We start from the raw sequence: 21,521 nt of genomic DNA, 5'->3' as shown, positions 1-21,521 counted from the left end.
CAATTACCAGACTGATTTACCCCACCCATCTCAAATTTCCTTAATTCCTCCATCGACTGCATCATGACACAACAAAAATACTTATATATCCCCAAATAATGTTGAAATACAAAAATGGACAGCTATATTCAATATATCAATACAAATATGTACACATTTGATATTTTCAGTTTTTTCTTTTCTTGCTATGTGCTTTGAGAGTTAGTGTCCCCTGATCTTTCAACCTGGAAACCTTGCATAGTTGTCTGCTATCCATTTTCCAGTGAGACGGAGACAGAAAAATTACCAGTGAGATGGAGAGAGAAAAGGGCCTCCAGCCCTGCCCATCAGGAAATCAGCTACCTGTGACCAGAGAGTGAGTACATTCTTTCTCCAGGCAGGTGTTAACCCACCCCAGCTAGTTAAGAGCCTGCAGGGCTTCTACTTTGGGGAGATAAAGAGGCAGCCTGTGTGGGGTCCCTTCTCCTCCCCCATAGAGCCATTTGTTCCTGGGGATACACCCCCTCCAGGAATCCTTCAATGCTCTTCAAACCATGGGCATGCACAATGTACCTGACCTTGTTCAAAGGCAGGGGCTGCACTGCCCCAGGCAAAGAGTAAAGAAATACAGAAAATTACATCTTTCCTTGTCTCTTTCACTCTGTTGTAAAAGGAAAGACTCTTGTGTCTGTTGACAAAAACACTTATTAGTTCTCCCTTTTTTTCTATCCACCCTGTAATGCACACCATCAGCTGTTAATGATTCAGCAATAGGAATCTTCACTTTGATAAGATGCAGCCAGTGGGAAAAAAACCGCAAAACTTTGTATCCTCTACACTTAGATCATTCATTTACCTCTGGGAAGAATGCTCTTTATGCCCCTTCATTGAATCAGGCATGGACTTTGTGTGAAACATGTTTTATCCTGTAGAAAGGCTCTTTGGAGAGTGGCATTTACTCAAAGGGAACAAATGCCTGCAGGGTGTTCTTACCGAGGCGGGGGGGGGGGGGGGGGGGGGGGGGGGGTGGCTGGTGACAAGGTGTGACATCTGCAGAAGAAATATAGTCAAGCACTTGAGCCACCCCGTAGTTCCCAGTAGACAGAGGGCTCACTCACAAAACAACAGTAGAAATTTGGCTTATGTTCGAAAGGCTATTTACTCAGAACTCTACCCACGTGATGGTACTGGCATTTTAACTATAAAATAGGGAAAGGGACGTGAAATCTGTGTGAGACCATGGCTGCCAACACACACTCCTGCACACATGGGCGATCCCTGGCTTAGAGCAGCAAAGACTATAAATCCATGATAAGACGTGTGTTCATGTATCTGCATGAGAAAATGAGGGATACTTAACAAAAATGTAATTTGCTAAGTACGTGGAAGGTTATCCTTATACTGTAGGTTTCCTTTCAAGTTTTAGTTTGGGCTTTTAAAGACAAACTAGAAAGTTACTACATTCCTAAATCCCTGTAAAACAGACTTAAAACTGAGTGGCAGATTTTAAAGACACTTGTGGGTTAAGGGTGGAACACTGGGAGATGTTTTAATGTTTTTTTTTCAAGGGAGTACTCAAAGGTGAAATATATTGGCGCGTGTGAGAGTAGTCATAGAAAAGCGTACTTACTGTTGAATATGTTTGCCAGAAGATTTAGATTCAAAAAAGAGAAGACCTGAAAGGCAGGGTGCCAGTGCTCCTTGACTTGGGAAAAACCAGGGACTTGGAAGAGTTCAGTGGAGCCCACCACCTGACCTCCTACAATGGGGAGTGTTATGGGTTGAATTGTGCCCCCCAAAAGATACGCTGAAGTATTGACCCCCAAGGGCCCAGAATGTGACTTTATTTGGAATAGAGTCTTTGTAGTTAGTTACAATGAGGTCATACTGAGCTAGGGTGGACCTTAATCCAGTGACTGGTGTCTTGTCCTCTAAGAAAGAAAACGGAGGATTTACAAGACGCACAGGGAGAACGCTTTGTGATGATGGAGGCAGAGGTCAGAGTGACATATCTACAAGCCAAGGACTGGCAAGGATTGCTGGAGGTACCAGAAGCCACGAGAGAGGCATGGGACACACTCTCTTTCAGAGTCTCCAGAAGGATGCCCTTGATCTTGGACTGCTACCCTCCAGGACTGTGAGAGACTACATTTCTGTTATTTTAAGCCACTCAATTTGTGATACTTTGTTATGGAAACCCTGGGAAACATACACAGGGTTAACCTGTGTAGATACCGTCCATTTTTTGGTTGTTTCCACTGGGAGAGTAAATTCAGTCCCTGCTATTCCATCTTAGCTGGAAGCAGAGATCTACTAATGGTTTTTTGATGAGTTTTTTAATGTCTTGTTATGGATACCTTCTGCATGGGCACATTATGTGAAGAAGTAAGTTTGGTGTTTAATCCCTCAAGCATACCTTCTGAGACTTCCCAGTTTCCTCTGTTAACACTTTCATATTTCACATTTATATGTTAGATTATTTGATCAATGACTTTGTCCCTCACTAGACTGAAAGCTCAATGAGACATGGCACCAATGTTTTTGTTTTGCTCATCACTGTCTTTTCAGCTTCTAGTATGTACCTTTTGGTGAATAAATGTTTGGTAAAAGAATGAATTTTCTGTCTGCAAAATGCATTGCTATTCTTTTAACACAGCATTCCAGGGAACTTCAACACTTCCTGATTTGATTATTCTATGTACTTTCACACTGTCTGTCCTAGGACACCCCTACATTTGCCCAATCTACCCGTCATGGAGAATGTTGGCAAAGGGGCACTTCTGTGTTAGACTTGCAAGATTGTGCCCTATGCCTTCCCCCAAAGAGGAAGGACTGGCTGCTGGCATCCCAGGAGCCTTTAAAATTCAAGAGTCTCCCAAGGCTGGACAGCCAGACCCTGCACAGAGGGTACTGGGCAGAGATGTGGTCCTAGAGAACTACATGATCTTATTGGAGAATCCTGTTTTCTTTTGGAAGTAAACTCGTTGGGAGAAAGAGGAAGAAGATAGCTATATAACATGCACCGTGTAGTTAGTACTAGATATGGACTATTCACTGGTGACTCTTCAAAAGACCACCAGAAACACTTATAAATCAAGCAAAGCTAAATTTATTAGCTCTACTGCAATATGGACAACATCTCCTGGACCGTCTCAGTAGAGACTCTGAATCAGAAAATTAGGGAAGGATATGAGAGACTGAATGTACAAATGCACAAATGGCCGGACCACATATAGCAATAGAGCTCTGACCCACAGCCTCGGTGATAGCCAGTCCAGGAAGCCAAACCACAACCTCTGCAGTAATTGGCCTAAAATGGTCAAGACTGGTCAATGACTGACAGTTCCCCTAATTTTGCTCCCTCCCCCCTCAACTCAGGACTAAGCAGAGAAAGTCAAATATGCCTTCTAATTACCCTACCTCCAGCCTCTCCATGACAACAATTTCCAATTAGAGCATACCAGAAGTTGTCCTTTTTGTTTTTTTAATTATAAAGCTTTACCACTCTTCTGCTTGGGTTTAGTCTCTACCAAATGCAAGTGAGGGTGGCTTAAATCTCTTGCTATAGTAAACGCTGAATAAATAGCCCCTGTTCTCATCTGGATTCCCTTCGTTCATTCCCATAGGTATTTATGAAGTTTTTAGAGCCTGAGCTGGGATTTTTAGGCAAGTCTTTAAAAGTAGGGACTAGTTGGAATGGGCAGAGTCTATGACATAACACTTTGGAAGGCACAGCTAGGAAAGAGTTTGGAAGTACTCACTTGAGAAGTTAGCCTTATGTGAGCAGTTTAATAGGCTCACAGTTTTTTTTCCAGAAGCAGGTATTCCCTGGAGCAAAGAGCTAGGATATTTTTGTTTGGTCCCAGGAATATTTAACATAGGGAAAACAAAGTATGCCTGGTTCAAGAATTGGTTAATACAAGGACAGGGAATTATGTTGGTTCCAGTTCTTGGGGTTGATGAGGAAAGAAAATTCATTTTTAAGTCCATCCTTGATTTTTTTCTTTTCTTACTCAACCTAGACAACAAGGTCAGTCACTTGAATAATGCCCTCACTAGCATAAACAACTTCCTTAGCTACTGTCCTATTGTGCTAACCCACAAGGTGCTAAACCTGAATTAATCCTACACTGTGTGATGAAATTGTTTTTCATCTCTTGTTCCAACAGCAATCTGTTGATGGTGGCTAGGAGGAACAGTGAACTCAGAAGGGTGCTGAGGCCATGTGAGGTCTCAGAAGGAACAAGCACGTGTCTGCTATGTGCACAAGTGGAGAGTGGAGAGAGTTTAAACTTGTATGTCTCAAAAATGTATACCTCTACTGAGCTTTGGGCCCACATATCCAACTACCCCCTGGGGAACCTTATCTGGATAGTCTACAACCGTGCCAATCTGCACAAATTATAATTGCTCTCCTTCACCAAAGGTTTGCTGATCGATCCATCAGATTGGCCCCATGATCCTTGTTGGCACAGTGTTCGAGGCAGCCGTTACCACCACTCAGGTTAACACGCAATTCAAGATAAACCCTCTGTGATCTGGCTAAGGAAATTTGCTCTGATTGTGGAGTTATAGGCATCAACAATGGGGATGAGAGAAGAAGTTGATGAAATGATGGAAACCCAACCTCTTGAAATTTTATCTCATTTTTTCTTGCCCCTGAATGCAGAAGATCAGAAGCAAAAATTCAACCAGTACTAGATTATCTCAGGTACAGTGATAGACACTGGGGAAAAGAAAGGTAATGAAACTTTTAGACCTTTTTGGATTCATTCTTTACAATATCCTATTTAGCTTACATATACCTGCCCATCTCTCACAACTTCCTCTCAACCTCCAATATTTTAATGGTCAGATGGTAATTAGGAGACAACCTTATTTATGGGAAGAATTACAATGTCAATTCTATGTAAGGTGGTATCTGTGTTTATGCAAAAATTGCTCCCTGATAGAAACAGATATAAAACTGATTGATGTCTTAAAGCAACTGAGGGCTCTTTGCTGGCAGCTAAAATTACTGTTTCCTAGTAGAAAAACTGGTGGAGAAAATTGAGTTCTTATAATAAATTCCATAACTGCTTAACTGTAAATGATTTTTAAAAGTCACTTGACTGTGCAAACTGGTTAGAAGTATTTAAATGATATTTCAAAAGCTTAATGTCAACCATCAGTGTCCAATAAATGAAAATTACTTTTAGTGATACATCTGGAAATATGATGGCTTTTTGAGCCAAAATCTCTCAAGCTTTGCATAAAATCTGTATTTTAATTTCCACTGTGTGCCTGTTATATAAACTTCTGATATTTGTTATAGAGAAAAAGAAGATAAACTAGATACTACTTGGAATATTGAAAAATGAGTAGAATGTTAAGATATGCTAAATTTATTGTTCGCTCATCAAGAGAAAGAAAGTGAATTTATTTAGGGAAACAATTTTACTTAAAGAAAGGGCAATATTTTAATAAGTAGAAAGGGGAAGGGAACATATTTTGAAATAGGAGCAGCATCACTGGAATGAAAAATGTAATGTGACAAAGTAGCTACCTTGAAGGAGAAAACACTCATTTTTGTTACAGTCCTGTAAAATCCCAACTTTATCTTCATTCTTATCTGTTCATTCATTTAACTATTATTTATTGAGTACCCACTCTGTACTGGCATTGTGTAAGCCATTGGTGACATTTCAGTCAATAAGATAGTCATAGTTTCTTCTTTCACAGAGAGTGTTTAGTGGAATTTTCATTAATGATTAATTCATACACTCATTATATTAGGTAAAATGAGGTTTAGCTCTGTGTGACAGGAAACTTGAATTAACAGTGGTTTAAACAATTGCCTCATCTAAATATAGATCATCCAGGGACTTCCCTGGTGGCACAGTGGTTAAGAATCCGCCTGCCAATGCAGGGGACACGGGTTTGAGCCCTGGTCCGGGAAGATCCCACATGCCGTGGAGCAACTAAACCTGTGCGTCACAACTACTGAGCCCGCGCACCTAGAGCCTGTTTTCCACAACAAGAGAAGCCACCATAATGAGAAGCCTGCGCACCGCAATGAAGACCTAATGCAGCCAAAAATAAATAAATTAAATAAATTAAAAAAATAAATATAGATCATCCAGACCTCAAATTGCGGGTCCATCATCATAATAAACCTCAAGCCTTTTTATCTTGCTGCTCTGCCATTCCTAACCAGCATAGGCATTTAGATTTTGAGTCTGTTTTCTTTCATTTAGCATAGTGCATTGGGATATAGAACGTTGTTCGTATCAACAGCCCATTCCTTTTCATTATTGAGTAGTATTCCGTTCTATGGAAATACTACATTTTGTTTATCTGTTTCCCAGTTGAGGGACTTTGGAGTTGTTTCAAGATTTTAGTGACTAGATTGCTATAAATATTTGTTTAGAGGTTTTTGTGTGAATATAGGCCTATCATTTCACTTTGGTAAATATCTAGGAGTGGAAAATTGGGCCATATGGATAAGTGTATACTGAACTTTATAATAGCTATGAAACTATTTTTAGAGTGGCAGTACATTGTGCATTCCCAACAGCAATATACAAGAGTTCCAGTTGCTCTGCATCCTCATCAGAATTTGGTATCATCAGGGTTTTTTTTAACCATTATATTAAGTGTATAGCAGTATCTCACTGTGGTTTTAATTAGCATTTCATTAATGACTAGTGATACTGAGCGTCTTCTCCTGTGCTGCTGTCATCTGTATATCTTTTTTGGTAAAATGTATGTTCAAATCTTTTGTCCGTTAAAGAAATTTGATTGGTTGTTTTCTTCTTGTTGAGTTTTGAGAGTTCTTTATATATATTGGCTACAAGTCCTGTGTCAGATATATGATTTGCAAATATTTTCTCTATGTCTTTTCATTCTGCCAACAGTTTTGTTTGCAGAGCCAATGTTTTTAATTTTGATAAAGTCTAATTTATTTATTCTTTTATGGATTGTGCTTTGTATCTTAAAATTGTATATTTATATGTTAAAAGCCAAATTTATAAAAAAACCAAAAGAATAAATTCCTCCTGGCACCAACAGATTATCTACAAATAGTACATTAGCTATGTCTCCTAAATGTGACATCAAACAAGAAGAAATTAGATAATTTATGCTGGAAGAACTAGATTACAGTTATGAAAGATGACATAAGGATCTAACAATATCAATTTTTAAAACACAGAACTAAAGACTTTTAGATTCTGTACCTTTGTACTATGTAAATACATGAAATAAAATGTTTCATGGGGGCTTCAAACACCCATTCATTTATTAATCCATTTATTTCTTTAAAAATTTTTACTGAGCACCTACAATGAGCCAGACACTGTGTTCTGGATGATGGTACACAGATGAATATGAACGGAGATAGAACTTTGGACAAATAAATAAACAGGTTATAACACAATGTGGTAAGAACTATAGTTGGCATTTGTTCAAAGTAAACCATGCTTCTTTTTGCACAGGTGGTGGTTTCATCACACACATCTCAGTTTACAATTATTTTTCTGTGTGACGGGCCTTAATGTTTGTCTCTCTCATGGTCTATTCCAGGAGTATAAATACAATTTATGTTTTCTTCATAGTGGCTGGCACATAATACGAGCTGGATAAACAATTGTTGAATAAATAAAGTGCTTGCTATTGAAGTATAGAGAGGAAGAGTTGCTAACTCTGCTCCTGGGATCGCATTAAAAAAGGTGACTTTTGAAGTGAGTCTTGAAGCAGAGGTAGGAACTTGCTGGTGGGGGTGGGGTGAGGCTGGGGAGGAAGAGAAGGGCAGCAGGGCAGCACTGTACAGTCTTAGCCATGGGCATGTGAAGTCACACAACCCCTGTGGGAAGGACAAAAGGTCCCAGGAGGGTAGAATCATCCTATGTAGGGAAGTGTGGGGAGCAGCAGATGAAGCCGAAATGGAAGGCAGGGGTCAGGATGGGAAGGAAAGGCCTTGTCAACCAGGATAGGTTTGAACTTCATAGCGATGGAGTTGGGGAGACTGAAGGATTTTAAGCTTTTAAGTGACATGAGCAGTAGAGCAGTAAAGACTATGGCTGAAGCCTGGATAAGAGATGATAAGGGTGTGGCAGTGGCAGCAGAGATGTTGAGGAGAGACAGACCTGAAAGCTATTCCAGGAGACCAAATTTATGGGACTTGGGGATTGATAAGATGTGAAGGGTAAAGTAGAAGGAGAATTTAAAGTTTTAGCTCTTCTGATGCCTGGAGAGTATCGCATGTAGGGAGTTAACATATTATTTTTTTTCCTGATTAATAAGTATTACATGTTCTTTAGAAAATATAGGAAAGCATAAAGAAGAAAAAAAAATCAGCTCTTATCTCAGCGCACAGAAATAACCACTGCTGATATTCTGAGTGCCTATCCTATCATTCTTCTAAAATAGATCCTAAGGATTCTATCTCCACAAGAAATCCACGGTCTCATGAACAACATTAATATATTGAATTTAATTTTGAACCCAAATGTTAAGTTTTGACTATACTGTGAGCTGAGTCAATTTTTTAAAAAAATCAAGTGAATTAGGTACATGGGTGGGAACTTCCAAAGAAAGAATTTCTTCCCTGGAAACTAAATAAGGGGCAGCGATGACACCCAGGACATGCCCTCATTCGTACCAGATTCTCAGAGGTGACCTGCCCAGTCACTGAGGGACATTTCCAGGTTCCGTTTCATTAATTCATGTTCAATTCATTCAATGTGCTGATCCCTGCAGGAAGGCAGCTCTGCAGTGATCACCTCCCGTGTCCAAATGTTTGGAGTGCTAATTATTTTTGCCCACTTGAACCTAGAGCTTGTGTGAACCTGTGCACATAAACTAAGTAAGAGAAAAACTTTCTGAGGTCCAGGAGCTGTGAATCAAAAACGCATTATTTGAGACCCTTCCAGATAGAGGAAATGGGAGGGAAGTTAAAAAAAAAAAAAAAAAGAAAAGGATATTTTTATGTTGAGAGGAGCGGGGAGGAGCAGAGTCAGGAAGATTCAGAGGATGTCTGCCTGAAAAGAAGCTCGAACAATAGAAAAGCTAGGGAGGAGAGAAAGGGGCTCAACGATGGACGAATGTATCCACTGGGGCGGGCCGTCCTAGCGAAGGTAGCCTGCAGGCCAGGTACCAGGCGGAGGTGCTGCAGCTGGGGGCGAGCTCCCGGCTCCCGGACGGAACCCTTCCTCCCGACCTTCCCGGGGACCTTCCCTCGTCACGCCCGCCCCCGCCCCGGTCCTCGCCTGCCCTCAGGCGGGTCCGCTTCCACTCTGAGGCTCTGGATTGAAAAGTCCCCGAGAGTCAAGTATGATTTACAACAGGGAAGAGAAAAATCAATACCTCCAGAGAGGTTTGGGGTTGGGGGGGGGGGTGGCGGTTACTTGAGGCAAACGTTTGGCAGATGGTGGGAGAATTCTGCCTTGGGCTTTTCCCACCAAACCTACAACCCGACTCCCACTTCTTCACGAGGATCTGCCATCACCAGCCCCGGCTCTCTCCCCAACTCCGTCGCCCGCCCCGCGGCGTGCGTCTTCTATTGCAAACGTCAGGTGGTCTAGGTTTGCCCTGGGTAAGGAGCTCGACGTGCTTTTCAGCTGCGGTTCTTAGGTGCCGGGGGTTTCGCACGGCCCTGGGGGTGGCGGGGAGTAGGCTTTGGCTGGGGCCATTTCACACGGCCAGGCTTTCCCTCACTCAGCTACTGGCCAGGGTGAAGCGAGCGGCGCAGGGGGTCGCTCACAGGAAAGGGGCAGTGCAACCTGAGCAAACATTGCTAGTTTTGAACGCTCACCGCGAACGGGCTTCAGGGGCAGGTCTCATATCCTCCCGGTTCCGTCCGCGGAACTCGGCAGACTCACTCTGCCGGCCGAAGCGCGGAGCCGGGCACCCCAGCTGCGCCGGGCCAGCAGCTCCGGCCCGCCGGAGTTTGGACACTCGGCGCTCAGGCAGACTCTCCCGGAGTTGGGTCGCGCGCTCCGGACCAATGAGCGTGCCCCGCGGAGGGCTCGGCTCCCCCCCGCGCGCGCTGATTGGTCCCGCGGCCGGCTAGGCCGGGCAGGCCAGTAGCGGCTGCGGGAGGCGGCGAGGGCCCGGCGCGAGTGGGAGTGGCGCGCGCCCCCCGCCGCCCTGTCCCTCCCCGCCGCGTTCCCTCCTTCTTTTCCTCCCTCCCTCGCTCGCTCGCTCCCTCCTCGCACTCCCCGGCTCCGGCCGCGCGCTGGCGGGGCTCAGCATTGCACACTCCGGGGGCGCCGCAGTGTTCGTGGGATGGAGCAGCGGGCTGCCGCTGGCGGCCGGAATCCGCGTGCAGCCCGGGTGAGTAGAGGCGGGCTTCCCGGGAGAGCACAAAAGGAAACGGGGCTCCTGCCAGCGGCCCGAGCTTATGCGGGGCCTGGGCCAACCACGGAGTGGGCTGAGTCCCTGGAACTACCGAGTGCTAGGACAGTCTTTCCCCCCACAGCCCCTGGCCAGCAGCGCTGGTGTCTTCGCTTCTGCATCCCTCTCCGGTGTTTTGCCCCCGAGTGGGCAGTCCGCACTGCGCGCAGCCTGGGCAGGTCCGGAGGGGCGTGTGTGCGTGTGTGTAGTGCTGGTGCTCTGGGGGTGGGATGGAAATGTCAGGAGCTGCCAAGTTCACCGCTGGAGGAATCTTTCCCAAGAGTAATTCACCACCTTCCCAGGGCCAGGCATGCGTCCACCAGGAACTCCAGCCGGAGGGAGAACCGGGGAGGCGGAGTGGCAGCGCCCCACATGTTGCTGCGGGGCGGGCGGGGGGTGGCGGTGGGCGGCGGCCATGGCCCGGCTGCGCCCACCCAGAACCAATGCGGTGAGGCGGTGAGCTGGGGCGCTTCCAGCCGTCGCGCTAACGGGCAAGGCCCTCCGACTGCCCACTATGGGGGTTCGGCGAGGTGGCGTCCACCCACTGAGCCAGAGCTTCGCCTGGGCTTGACTTGGCGACCCGCTTTTCTCTCCATTAAAAGCAGTTCCATTGATTACATTTGGCTAAACATTCTATTTTAGCATAAAGCTCTCTATCGGTCGGTCTATCTGACTCTCTCTGACCCCCGCCGCGATCTCACCAGCTCCACTCCCCCAACCCCTGCCTCGACCCTATTCCTCACAGTGAGGTTCAAAACTTGATGTTTGAGCATGATTGTATCCGGCGTGGTCCCTGGCATCTCAGATGTCACAATCATTTGCCGTTTCCTAGGGGAGTCCAAGGACTTGTTGTAATTTGGGGGGTGGGGGTGGGGCGGGACATTGAGGAGGGAGCAACTCTTTGGTAGGGAGCTAGTTGGTAGAATAGCGTTGACCTCCCAGAGCCATATGACAAAAAGAATGTTAAGCTTCTCCCTCTGGTAACTCACCCAAGGTGTGACCTCCAAAATTCAGTTTTCTTTGTGGGAGGCTAGGGAGTTTAGATTCTCCAGGGGAAAGGTTATTTCTTGTTAAATTGACTTACAGTGACATATGCTCTGTTCTGCTCTTCACTGGCCAGCCATTGCAGATGCCTTGATATTATTAGGGCAATTCCCTTAAAGCCATTACGTTTTCTTACTCGAAGTAGCTCTTTGAAATTTTAGATCTGCACCCTATTTCTCTAGAAGACGTTAATGGTTACTGTATATGTGCTCATGTGTACCAAGTTTGCAAAAGATATTTGTGCAATCGTCCATGAAATGGCTTAATACACATTTATGGTAAACCCATTTAAATGTAAAACATCTATCTGCTTTCAATTTTACTTTCCTCCTTGACCAAAGGCACCAGACTGAAACAGGACTTAAAAGAGGCTTCCTTGTTTAAAAAGAGGTTTTACAGAACTCTAGTCCTGAGAGCAAACAGTACGCTTTTGAGCTTGTAGGCACACAAAGGCTGTTAAAAACTGTGAATTAGTTTTTTGGGGTTAAAAATATCAGAAATGCTTCCAGACCAAAAAGGGTAGCTACAGTGCATAGGTCTACATTTTGAAGCTGTTGACAGTCTTTATAAGATGAATGTTTATAGCACAGAATGCATAAACGGGACTGATTATAGCAAATAATGCCAAGTAAAAAACCATACTTTGCATCATATGTACAGTTTACATGGCACACTGGAATCTACTATTAAAGTATCTGTGAGGAAGTCACCCTGATTTTACAGGTGGAACAGCTGAGGCTCTCAGAAGTTGAGTGACTTTTCCAAGGTGAATAGCAGAGTTCAAGTCAAGTTTTTTTCCCAAGTTCTTCCCTCCCTTGCTCCCTCCCTCCCTTTCTTCATGCTGGGCTTCCTTCTTTCCTAGTTCTAATTTCTGTACCTCTTTTTACTATTCAGCGCATAGCTTCCGGACCATTATGTACCATTCCCAAAAGGCTTTGCTCTCTGCAAAGTACCACATAGCTCCCTGTAAGGTGAGGGCTGATAAACATTTAAGGAGAAAGCTAATAATGGATTTTAAGGAACTATCCTTTTCCAAGGGGCATATTATTTTTATTAATGGGTTGTTAAATATACAAGTAATCAAAACCCTAAAGAATGATGGCCTTATGGTAGTGCTTCAGAAAAATCAAGTGACTAATAGTGGCATAGATGTTTGAGAAATACGTAAGTCTCCCACTCTATAAGCAGAAACTCCTCATAAGTTCAATAGACAATTACAGTGAAGCCCTAATAAATGATTATTTCATTAGTGTCATTTTAATTTTAAAAAGAGTTGACAAAACAGATTACTTAAATAAACCCAGAGGCACTCTGGAAAAAAAAAAAAAAAACCTCACTCATCAAAAGTCCTGAAATCCTCGCTAACTAGTTTACAAATGCAACAGAAAACATTGATTAAAGAGAAATCATGTTTTCACTTGCATAGCTAGCAATAAGGGGCTTACAGCTATCTGCCTATCTGATTATTTATTAAAAACCCATCACTTACACATCTTTTCTTGGAAAACTATTGCTCATGATCTTTATTTATGACACATTGCATAATATTTTTTAAGATGAGTAGAATTAATTTTGTTTGGATTAATGTAGGTAGAAATATTTGAAGGGTCAGTTTATTAAATTAAGCCCCTGAAGGGTGACAGATCCCAAGCACACTGAAAATGAGATGGCCAAAAATGAATGTGGAAAAATTCTTGCAGTGGAGTCCCAAAATAATAATGAAAGACTCTTACATACTGTGAAAGGAGAATTGTGGAAATACTTGGCTTACATTGTACCAAACAGATACTCAGAGATAAAAAGAGAACACAGTATAAATGAATTCTTTGCTTCTGCTTTTGCTGAGTAACATTCTTATACCCAGGCTTTCTCAGGCAATAAACACACTGGAGGTAATAGATCAAGAGATGGCAAGTGCTCAGGATATTCCAGACCCAATCAACAGACTAGGTACTAAATCACCAAGATGGCCATCACTCAAGTGTGTTGAACCTTAGTGTGTAAATGACAGCTCTCTGGGGCATTGGCTGGCGGCCTCGCGGGGCTTTTGTCAGGGGAGGAGTTTCAGGGGGGACCCTGCAGCCATCAGGCCAGATCCATGTCCCTATAGATCAGTATTCAAAGTGAACACAGATTACAGTTAGTACAACTTATTTTGGAGAAAGGGAGAATAATGTATTAGAGTTTAAGGAGGAAATATATTTGTGGCTAAAGTGTTGCCCAAAATATGATATTTTTAAACTTTCAGAAAGCCTGACTGGATTTCAAATCCTGGTTCCTCCCTATTCATGAATATTTTTTTTGGCCAAGAAACAAGAAACAGAGAGTGGAGATAGACACTTCTCTGAGTGGACAAATAAGCTCTTCCAGGAACTAGTTTGGGGATGGTTTTATTTAAACTTTTATAAATGTCTGTAGATGGTATGTAGTTCTTATGGGTAAGTGAAAACTACAGTGATAAAGTTGAATCATAGGAATAACTAAAAAGACAGCCTAAATGGGAAGAAAAATAATAGAAGATTAAAGTCAAAATGGAAGATTAGAAGATAAGTGTATTTGGGAAAAGCAATTTGGGAAAAGCAAAAGTGTATTTGGGAAAAAAGTGTAATTGGGAAAAGTGTATTTGGGAAAAGCACATTTATGGGAGATGGTTTTGGATTCCATTCCCATCAGAGGTCAGTATAGCTGGATAATATTCTCTCAGCTTTCTTAAAAAAAAAGTGTGTCCACCAAGTTAAAGTTAATGTTAAGAAAAGGATATAAAATTCTATATTAGTGTGATACCATTAAAAGTGTGTAGTTGAGTTAGTTTGTATAAATCTTCTTTCCGTATCTGTTCATCTATCTATTATAGAAGGAAATGCATCAATACATTAATAGTGACTATCTCTGGGTATTATGGGATTGCAAATGTTTTTATTATCTTCCTTTACTTCAGTATTTTCCAAATTTTCTTCAGTGAACATGTATTGCTCTTAGAAGAAAAAGTATTATGGAAATAATATATAGTGTTGTAACCTCAGATTTCAAATAGTCTTACTATAACAAAGGCTCATTTGATTATCATTTCTATGTCTTCTGTAAATCTGCATTTGAAAAATTTGCCTGTTTTTTCCCCCTGAATTCCCTATATATGAAAGGCAGCATGTTTAAATAATTTTTTTTTTGTATTTGGTACTAAGGGAAAGTGTGGCTGAATATGAGCACTGTGCTTTCCTTAGACAGTGAGAACTGGGAAATCAAAAGTCGTTCTGTTTTTGCTATAACTATCAGGATATGAAGAACCAAGTTAATGGAAGCTGGTATGTCTTGTAACAACTCCATAGACAAAGGATCCCATAAGGGATGTGCCCAGTTTCCAGAGCCATGGCCCTCAGAGAAGCCCCAAGTATGATGTCCCCATCAGATAATTTTAGTTTTCTCTCAGTCTACCAATTAGGGGTAGGGGTCATAGTTATAACTAGTGGCTAGCTACCATAACTAGTAGCCTAATTGACATTTTTACCCTATGAGGTTGCTGCAAAGGAAGAGCTATACAGATACTGGAAGTCAAATTCTCATGCACACAGTTACAAATACAGTGAACTTGGATTATTTTTCCTGAAAATAAAAAACTAGAACTAGAACACATCTGTTGATATTTGAAAGCAAGGGGGTTCAGACAGGAAGTAATAAGCTCAAAGACTGTAATACCCTTATCTCCTGTCGTGCATCCCACTTGCCCATCCTTACTCTCTCTTTTGCCAAGAGGAGCTGCAGGCTAAAATTAAAAATAGATTCCAAAAAACATTCAGGTGTATGCATGAATGATTACCACATCACGGATTGTTAGGCAAAACAGAAGTACTGGGCGTGAAATCTTCATCTTTTTGTAGAAGCCATAGATATAAGAATTCTTAAAGCCAAGATTGTCCTATCTCTGACATTTTTTTTTAAAATCATGATTGTTACTTGAGTTATCAAAACAAGTATCTCTAAGCATTCTAAATGATTAAATAACAATACAGTTAATGTGTTTGGGTGGTAGGATTTTGGATAAACATTTTCAAAAATATATTTCTCAATATTTTTATGCCCTAAAACGCAGGATAAGTAAAGATTGCATTATTCTCATCCCATTTTCCCCCCTTTTCAAGAAGTACCCCCTTCCTTCAAATCAAGAGGTACCAGATTTGCAGTATGTAAACTAGCAAATGTACACATTATTTGTTTCCATCAAGACATCTAGAAATACTAGTTTCTTTATACCATTAAAGCAATTTAGATAATATATACACTTACTTGCACTTATAGTAATAGCATTTATTACTCTGCTTTTTATTTGTATGGCTTTTCATCTGCAGGACTCTACCTGCTTATGAGGGATTCTGCGACTCTTCCATTGGCAGACAGGGCAGTGTAGAGCAATGTTAGAGGCCTGGGATTTCCCATGTTGTAATTCTGGCCCTGCCAGTTGCCAACTCTGTGACCTTAGGCAAGTTATTTAGTTTCCTCCAGTTCAACTGGTGACCATTAACTAGCTGACTGACCTTTAGCAAGTTAGGCACCCAGCGTCTGGGCTTCATCTCCTTCAACTATAAAATCAAGGGGTTGCACTAATTAAACTTTAAATTCCTAGGTGAGGAGGAACCAACCTATATTTTTTGACATTTAAAACTACCCAGTAATGCTGATCTAATAAAATGGTTTTGAGCAACTAGAAGTGTGGCATAATGTTGGTATTTAGAACAAACTAAGTTACAAGACAGAGTTCTTGGAGATCTATAATAAAAAATTTAAAGTATCTAGCATATCTCCCTGGAATTTGTTCTTTTCTTGCTCTGTAGATCTTGCCTGTTCTTTCGACTTGATTATCCATGCGGAATACATTTAATTTCTTAGAACTTTTTATCTTAAAGATAAAAAAGTTGACTTTCAAGTGTTCTAAAAATGTTAACTCTTAAAAATACTGACTTTAATAGAAGTAATATTCTGAATTTATGTAAGGTCTTTCTGTACAAGATCAAAGGAATGGTATTAAGAAGTACATGGTTTTTCTTTTATGTATAACTTCATAGAAGGATTTCCCTTTATGGAATTTTAAAAATTCATATTCCCAGTCACCCAACCGAATGAACGCACAGAAACTTTTGTAGCAATTCTGACTTGTTCTTGGTCAGTGTGTCCTTAGTCAGGAGTGTCCTTTTATCCAGTATTTCCCAATTGACAATTCTTTTTAAACCTTCAAGGCCTAGTTCAAATGCGGTCTCCCCAAAGAAACCTTTTCTCCTCATTTTCATCAGTGTACATTTTCCTCTTTTACGTATACCTGTATTTTGTACTAACTTACTGTTTTTTACATTCTAGCTTATTTACATCATGTCTTATTTCTCTTGAATGCTGGCATGAGTATATTGTCTTGCACAGAGTAAGCCTTCAAAGAATATGTTGAATAGACTTACTACTTTCATAGAGAAAAAGCTGTAAGGCTTGGGGGTGGGCTGGGGGGTAGGGGAGGGGAGGGGGAATCTCAGAAGATTGATTTAGATGGAAGGGATAAGTTTGGGTTTTGTAGTTTATGACAATTGCCATCTAAGTTTAGTCTCTGGATGTCCACCAAGAACAAATAAATATCACAAGCTGTGACTGTTCTCCTCAGAGACACTTCGCTGCTTTTGTTTCCTAGGAGTACCCTCTAGATATTGAGGGTCTTTACTGAATAGACTCTAAGCCATCAGTCACCATGACCTAGGACTTGGGCAAGTTAGATGTGCCGTCTTCCCACCTGGAAATAAAAAGCTGGCTGTTTCACACTTTCATACTAAGCTGTACTGTGCTTTTTAGAAGTATATAGATAATTTCTGCTAAACCAAAAACAACAGAAAGGTTCAAGGAGGAAAATAATCATTTCTCTTCCCATCACCCAGATTTAATTATTCGTATGTAATTTCTTACTACCTTAGTTGCATTCTTTTTCTCTAGGTTACATGGTGGCTACCTAGCTATATGTATATAGCATATGTTCAATGTGTTTGATCTTTATCCTTAATAGCATAAAATAGAAGACAATATATCAAACTTGCCGTATATAGGTAAAGATATACAAAGTCCTTCTTGGCTGTTGAAAACTCTTTGCATGAGTTTTCAACACACAGTTCGGGCTGATGCTTTTTAAACAGAGAGCTAGACAAGGCTAGATCTGTTTAGTCTCTGATAGCCAGGATTCTTCTTCCTGTTTCATTGTCATAGGTTGGAATCACAGCCAGCTGACTTAAAATGTTGTTTTGGGGGCGCCAGGTGAGATGTGGCTGGATCAGCATCAACTCCACCCAGTTCTGAGAAATAACTCAGAGTTCATTTTCTACTGTTACCCATAGTGTTATTCTTTGGGAGAGCCAAACCAGGCAAGTAAAAATCAACAGGATGCAAGAGATATTTTTCCCATCAAAGCTATTTGGAGGCTCAACTTTCTAAATGAAAGGCAATACATATCATATAATGGAATAGCAATTTAAAGAGAGGTACTGTTTGTAATGGTACTTTCTTCTCAGCTTGGGAACTATGTCAGAGAGACCTTTGCTAGAAGGGGTAATTTTCAGCTAGGCCAAAGCAAATTCAAGAAATGTTGAATGCTGTGGCACCTAGAAGACATTTCAGGCAAGTGGGTAAACTCATTTCCTACAGTTTCTGGGAGGTTTTGACCTTGCAGGAGGGTTTCAGATCTCTCCTGGAACAGTGTCCTGAATAAGGTTGAACATGGGAAATGGAAAGAAGAAAAAGAGTACAGAAAAGAAGGATCTGGAGGACTTACAATAAGGAAAGGATCACCTGCTTTATAACTGATTGAAGAAAACTTTCCAGTCCTATCTGATTCCGCTCTTAATCTGGGGAAGCCCTAAGATATACAGAAATAAATTTGAGGAGAGCCGCAAAGCTCTATCTGCCTTAAGTTATCGGCTGTGTTCCTGCTGCAGCCTCCATTAGGGCCACTCGGGTGCTGAGTCATAGTCTCAACTGTAGAGTCTAAAAGATTACTGTTAAAAGGCTTTCCTCAGGGGAAGCACGTGCTGGCTGATGAATGGATCCAAGCTGGTTAACAACTGCGTATTGGTCACGTAGGCAAGTAAAAGTTGAGGGAATCTAAGTCTCCAAGGGGACCAAGACAGAGACACAGAAGAGGCAACGATCTTGTGGTGAGGTATGGGTGGAAACGAAAGACGTTGGGATCTTTGCTTATTTCCCACTTTTAATCTAAACTCTCATCAGGCTATTTGCTGAATTATCAACCACCAATTCCTTCCCGGATTTTGGCCAAGCCGGTTAACTTCTTTGAACGTCTGTTTCCTCATTTGTAAAATGACTGTACACGATCAGCACTTCTAGAGCAGGATCTGCAGGAAGAGACACTGGTTCCTTGGAATGCTGAGGGAAATAAAAGTCCAATGGTCAAAAGTGTTTGGGAAACAATGGGTTAAATGCTTTTCAATTGCAAGACTTTTCAGAACTTTTAGGAAGTGAATGATCATTCTAAATACCTGAAAGGTGGTATACTCTTCGGTGAAAACCAAACCTGTTTGACAATGGAACCCATTTTGATGGTGCATCTTTTGGGTCAGTGTTCTGTGCAACACCAAATATTGGACTAGCTTTGTCTGAGGTCCTTCTGGGTTTTAAATTCTGTGCATCTACAGTTACATAGTATGTCTCTCTTCCTGTTTCTTTTCTAGCTAGCCCCTTGCCTCTTATCTTGAAGAGTTTTTATGTTGTATAAACCTTGTGATCAAAAATGTACTCTGGGGCTTCCCTGGTGGAGCAGTGGTTGAGAATCTGCCTGCCAATACAGGGGACACGGGTTCGAGCCCTGGTCTGGGAAGATCCCACATGCCGCGGAGCAACTAGGCCCGTGAGCCACAACTACTGAGCCTGCGCGTCTGGAGCCTGTGCTCCGCAACAAGAGAGGCCTCGACAGTGAGAGGCCCGCGCACTGCGATGCAGAGTGGCCCCCGCTCACACAACTAGAGAAAGCCCTCGCACAGAAACGAAGACCCAACCCAGCCAAAAATAAATAAATAAATTAATTAATTAAAAAAAAGAATGTACTGTTAGAAAATCCCTGCGTCTACTTTAAGAAGACACTAGGAGAGTGCAAGCTTGCAAGCTATGCACTTTCCCTTAACCTTTGTATTTTAGACTACATAAAGTCACAGAGAGTCAAAACACAAATAATGAATTCCCCAAATACACACACACACCCCCTAACAAAAATATTGAAACGTTTATTAATAGATGGGATAATATTTCATAAAGGAACAATTTATAAAAGACTGTTCATTCTGACAGAGGCATTTCTGAGCAAAGCAGTGCAATTAACCACAGAGCTGTAGCATAAATATGAAAAGATGAATACTGAACGTATACAAAATGTGCACTGTTCTTCCCTTCATCTTCAGGATTACAGAAGACGTTTATCACACATCGCCTCACCGACACCAATCTAGTTGGCTCCTGCCAGATTCACCCTTTGCGGGATGAGGAGCTCGTAAAAGTGGGAGTGTTTTGTGGAGGGAGTGGCAGCGGAAGTTCAGGGCACAGCGTGGCTGGGTCTGGATTCTGCCGCCTCTTGCTGAAATAGCTCCCCTTTCAGAGGTGGTTGGGGATTGGCGGGGAACAGGGCGTAACTCTGGGTTAGAAAGAGAGAATAAGTATTCACGATGCCTATTTTTCATATTGTCATCATTGTACTTTGTGACTTCTCTGCAGTTAGAATAATCTAAATCTCTCCAGGTAACCTATAGCAGACAACTTTCAGTGGGCTATGAGTTCAGTTTTCTTGATATGTTTTTAAAGAGATAATTTTTTAGATAATGTTAGGATACAAAAGCCAAAATATGATAATAATTTCCCTTTTACAATTAAATTAAATTTACATGTTACACTATTTCTAAAGTTTGGTTGTCTGTCCTCCACCCTTATTTAAAATTTTTAAGAATCTTTGTCAAATGTTCTGTTATTTGAATTCAGGCTTATCTCTGATGAAACATCAATATTCCTGTTTAGTTTTTCTTGTCTTGTTAAAATAGTTGGAATTAGTTGTACGCATTTAATTATATTTTTATACTCTAAATTGAGTTTTGAAATTTGGTGAACAATTTGTAACTATTTTTTTCCCAAGTGATAATATACATATTATCATATTGGCTTGATTCATAAGACTTTCCTCACCTCCTTGCACTGTCTCCACAAGGATTCCAAGCTGCGCTGTGCCTAGATTTTTGAATTCAGCTTTCTTATTTTTAGAGGCTGCCTTTTCTCTTCCCTTAAACATACGAACAGAGCTTTTAGTTCATTGCGCGTTGCAAGCCCTGGCACAGACTAGATGCTCAGCAGATATCTGATGAGCAGACATTCTCCCTAGTCCATCAGTGTTTGCTGAATAAATTAACAGGTTAGTTAACGAGCAGTGCTTCCTGTTAATTGTCACCACTGTCATTCCAGTAACGTAACCATTACCTACCATACAAGACTGTTTTCTTAACAATTAAAAGTAAATTTTTTATAACCCACCAACATGATGCTAATTAATGTTTAATGTTCATTTTCCTGCTTCGAAAGGTACTCAGATAAAAGAATTCTACTCAGAAAGTTTTGCACAGATTTCACAAAACCAAACAGATGTAGTTGGTTCTGTACCACAGAAGCTCAATGAACTTTGGAGGAGACTCGAGTCATCTCACATAGGAATGAGATGCCCTCTGTGGGACTGAACCCAAGTGCCTTAAAACCCCTAAGTAGGCTTTGTTTTGGCGTGTTACAGCATTCCCCCTTTGGAATGTTCAGTCAGTTTAGGGATGCTGATTTCCGTAAAGCTTTCAGCATAAACTTCATCTTATGTGAAAAAGAATTTGGTTTGCATTTGGTCTGTACTTGATTGTTGTTGCTTTATAGGCTGTACTCTGGATGTGTAGAAAGATTGTCTTCCTAGCCATTTTTTAGACTTCTTGACTAGTAAGTCTCCTTTGTTAAAGATTAGTTGTTTGAAAAGGGAAACAGACTCCCAGATATAGAGAACAAACAAATAGTGGTTATCAGTGGGGAGAGGGAGTGGGGGAGGGGAAAGACAGGGGTAGGGGACTGAGGTACAAACT

General features: G+C 41.5%; 1 protein-coding gene across 4 annotated transcripts in view; it reads left to right on the top strand.

The window, feature by feature from the left end:
• The first annotated feature begins 10,107 nt into the window (after positions 1–10,107).
• Positions 10,108–21,521, top strand: part of LYPD6 (LY6/PLAUR domain containing 6) — a 110,873-nt gene continuing 99,459 nt past the window's right edge. For 2 of the 4 annotated variants that reach the window (XM_073807720.1, XM_019923289.3), the window contains exon 1: positions 10,112–10,293. The gene's annotated coding sequence lies outside the window, so the exon portion shown is untranslated. Of the gene's footprint in view, positions 10,294–21,521 lie in introns of all 4 variants that reach the window. The other 2 variants (XM_073807721.1, XM_004316382.4) reach the window with 2 other exon arrangements.

Source organism: Tursiops truncatus, chromosome 7 (assembly GCF_011762595.2).
Source record: "Tursiops truncatus isolate mTurTru1 chromosome 7, mTurTru1.mat.Y, whole genome shotgun sequence".
Lineage (NCBI taxonomy): Eukaryota > Metazoa > Chordata > Mammalia > Artiodactyla > Delphinidae > Tursiops > Tursiops truncatus.
Note: the sequence above shows the minus strand (reverse complement) of the source record. Positions and strands in the feature narration are given on the sequence as shown.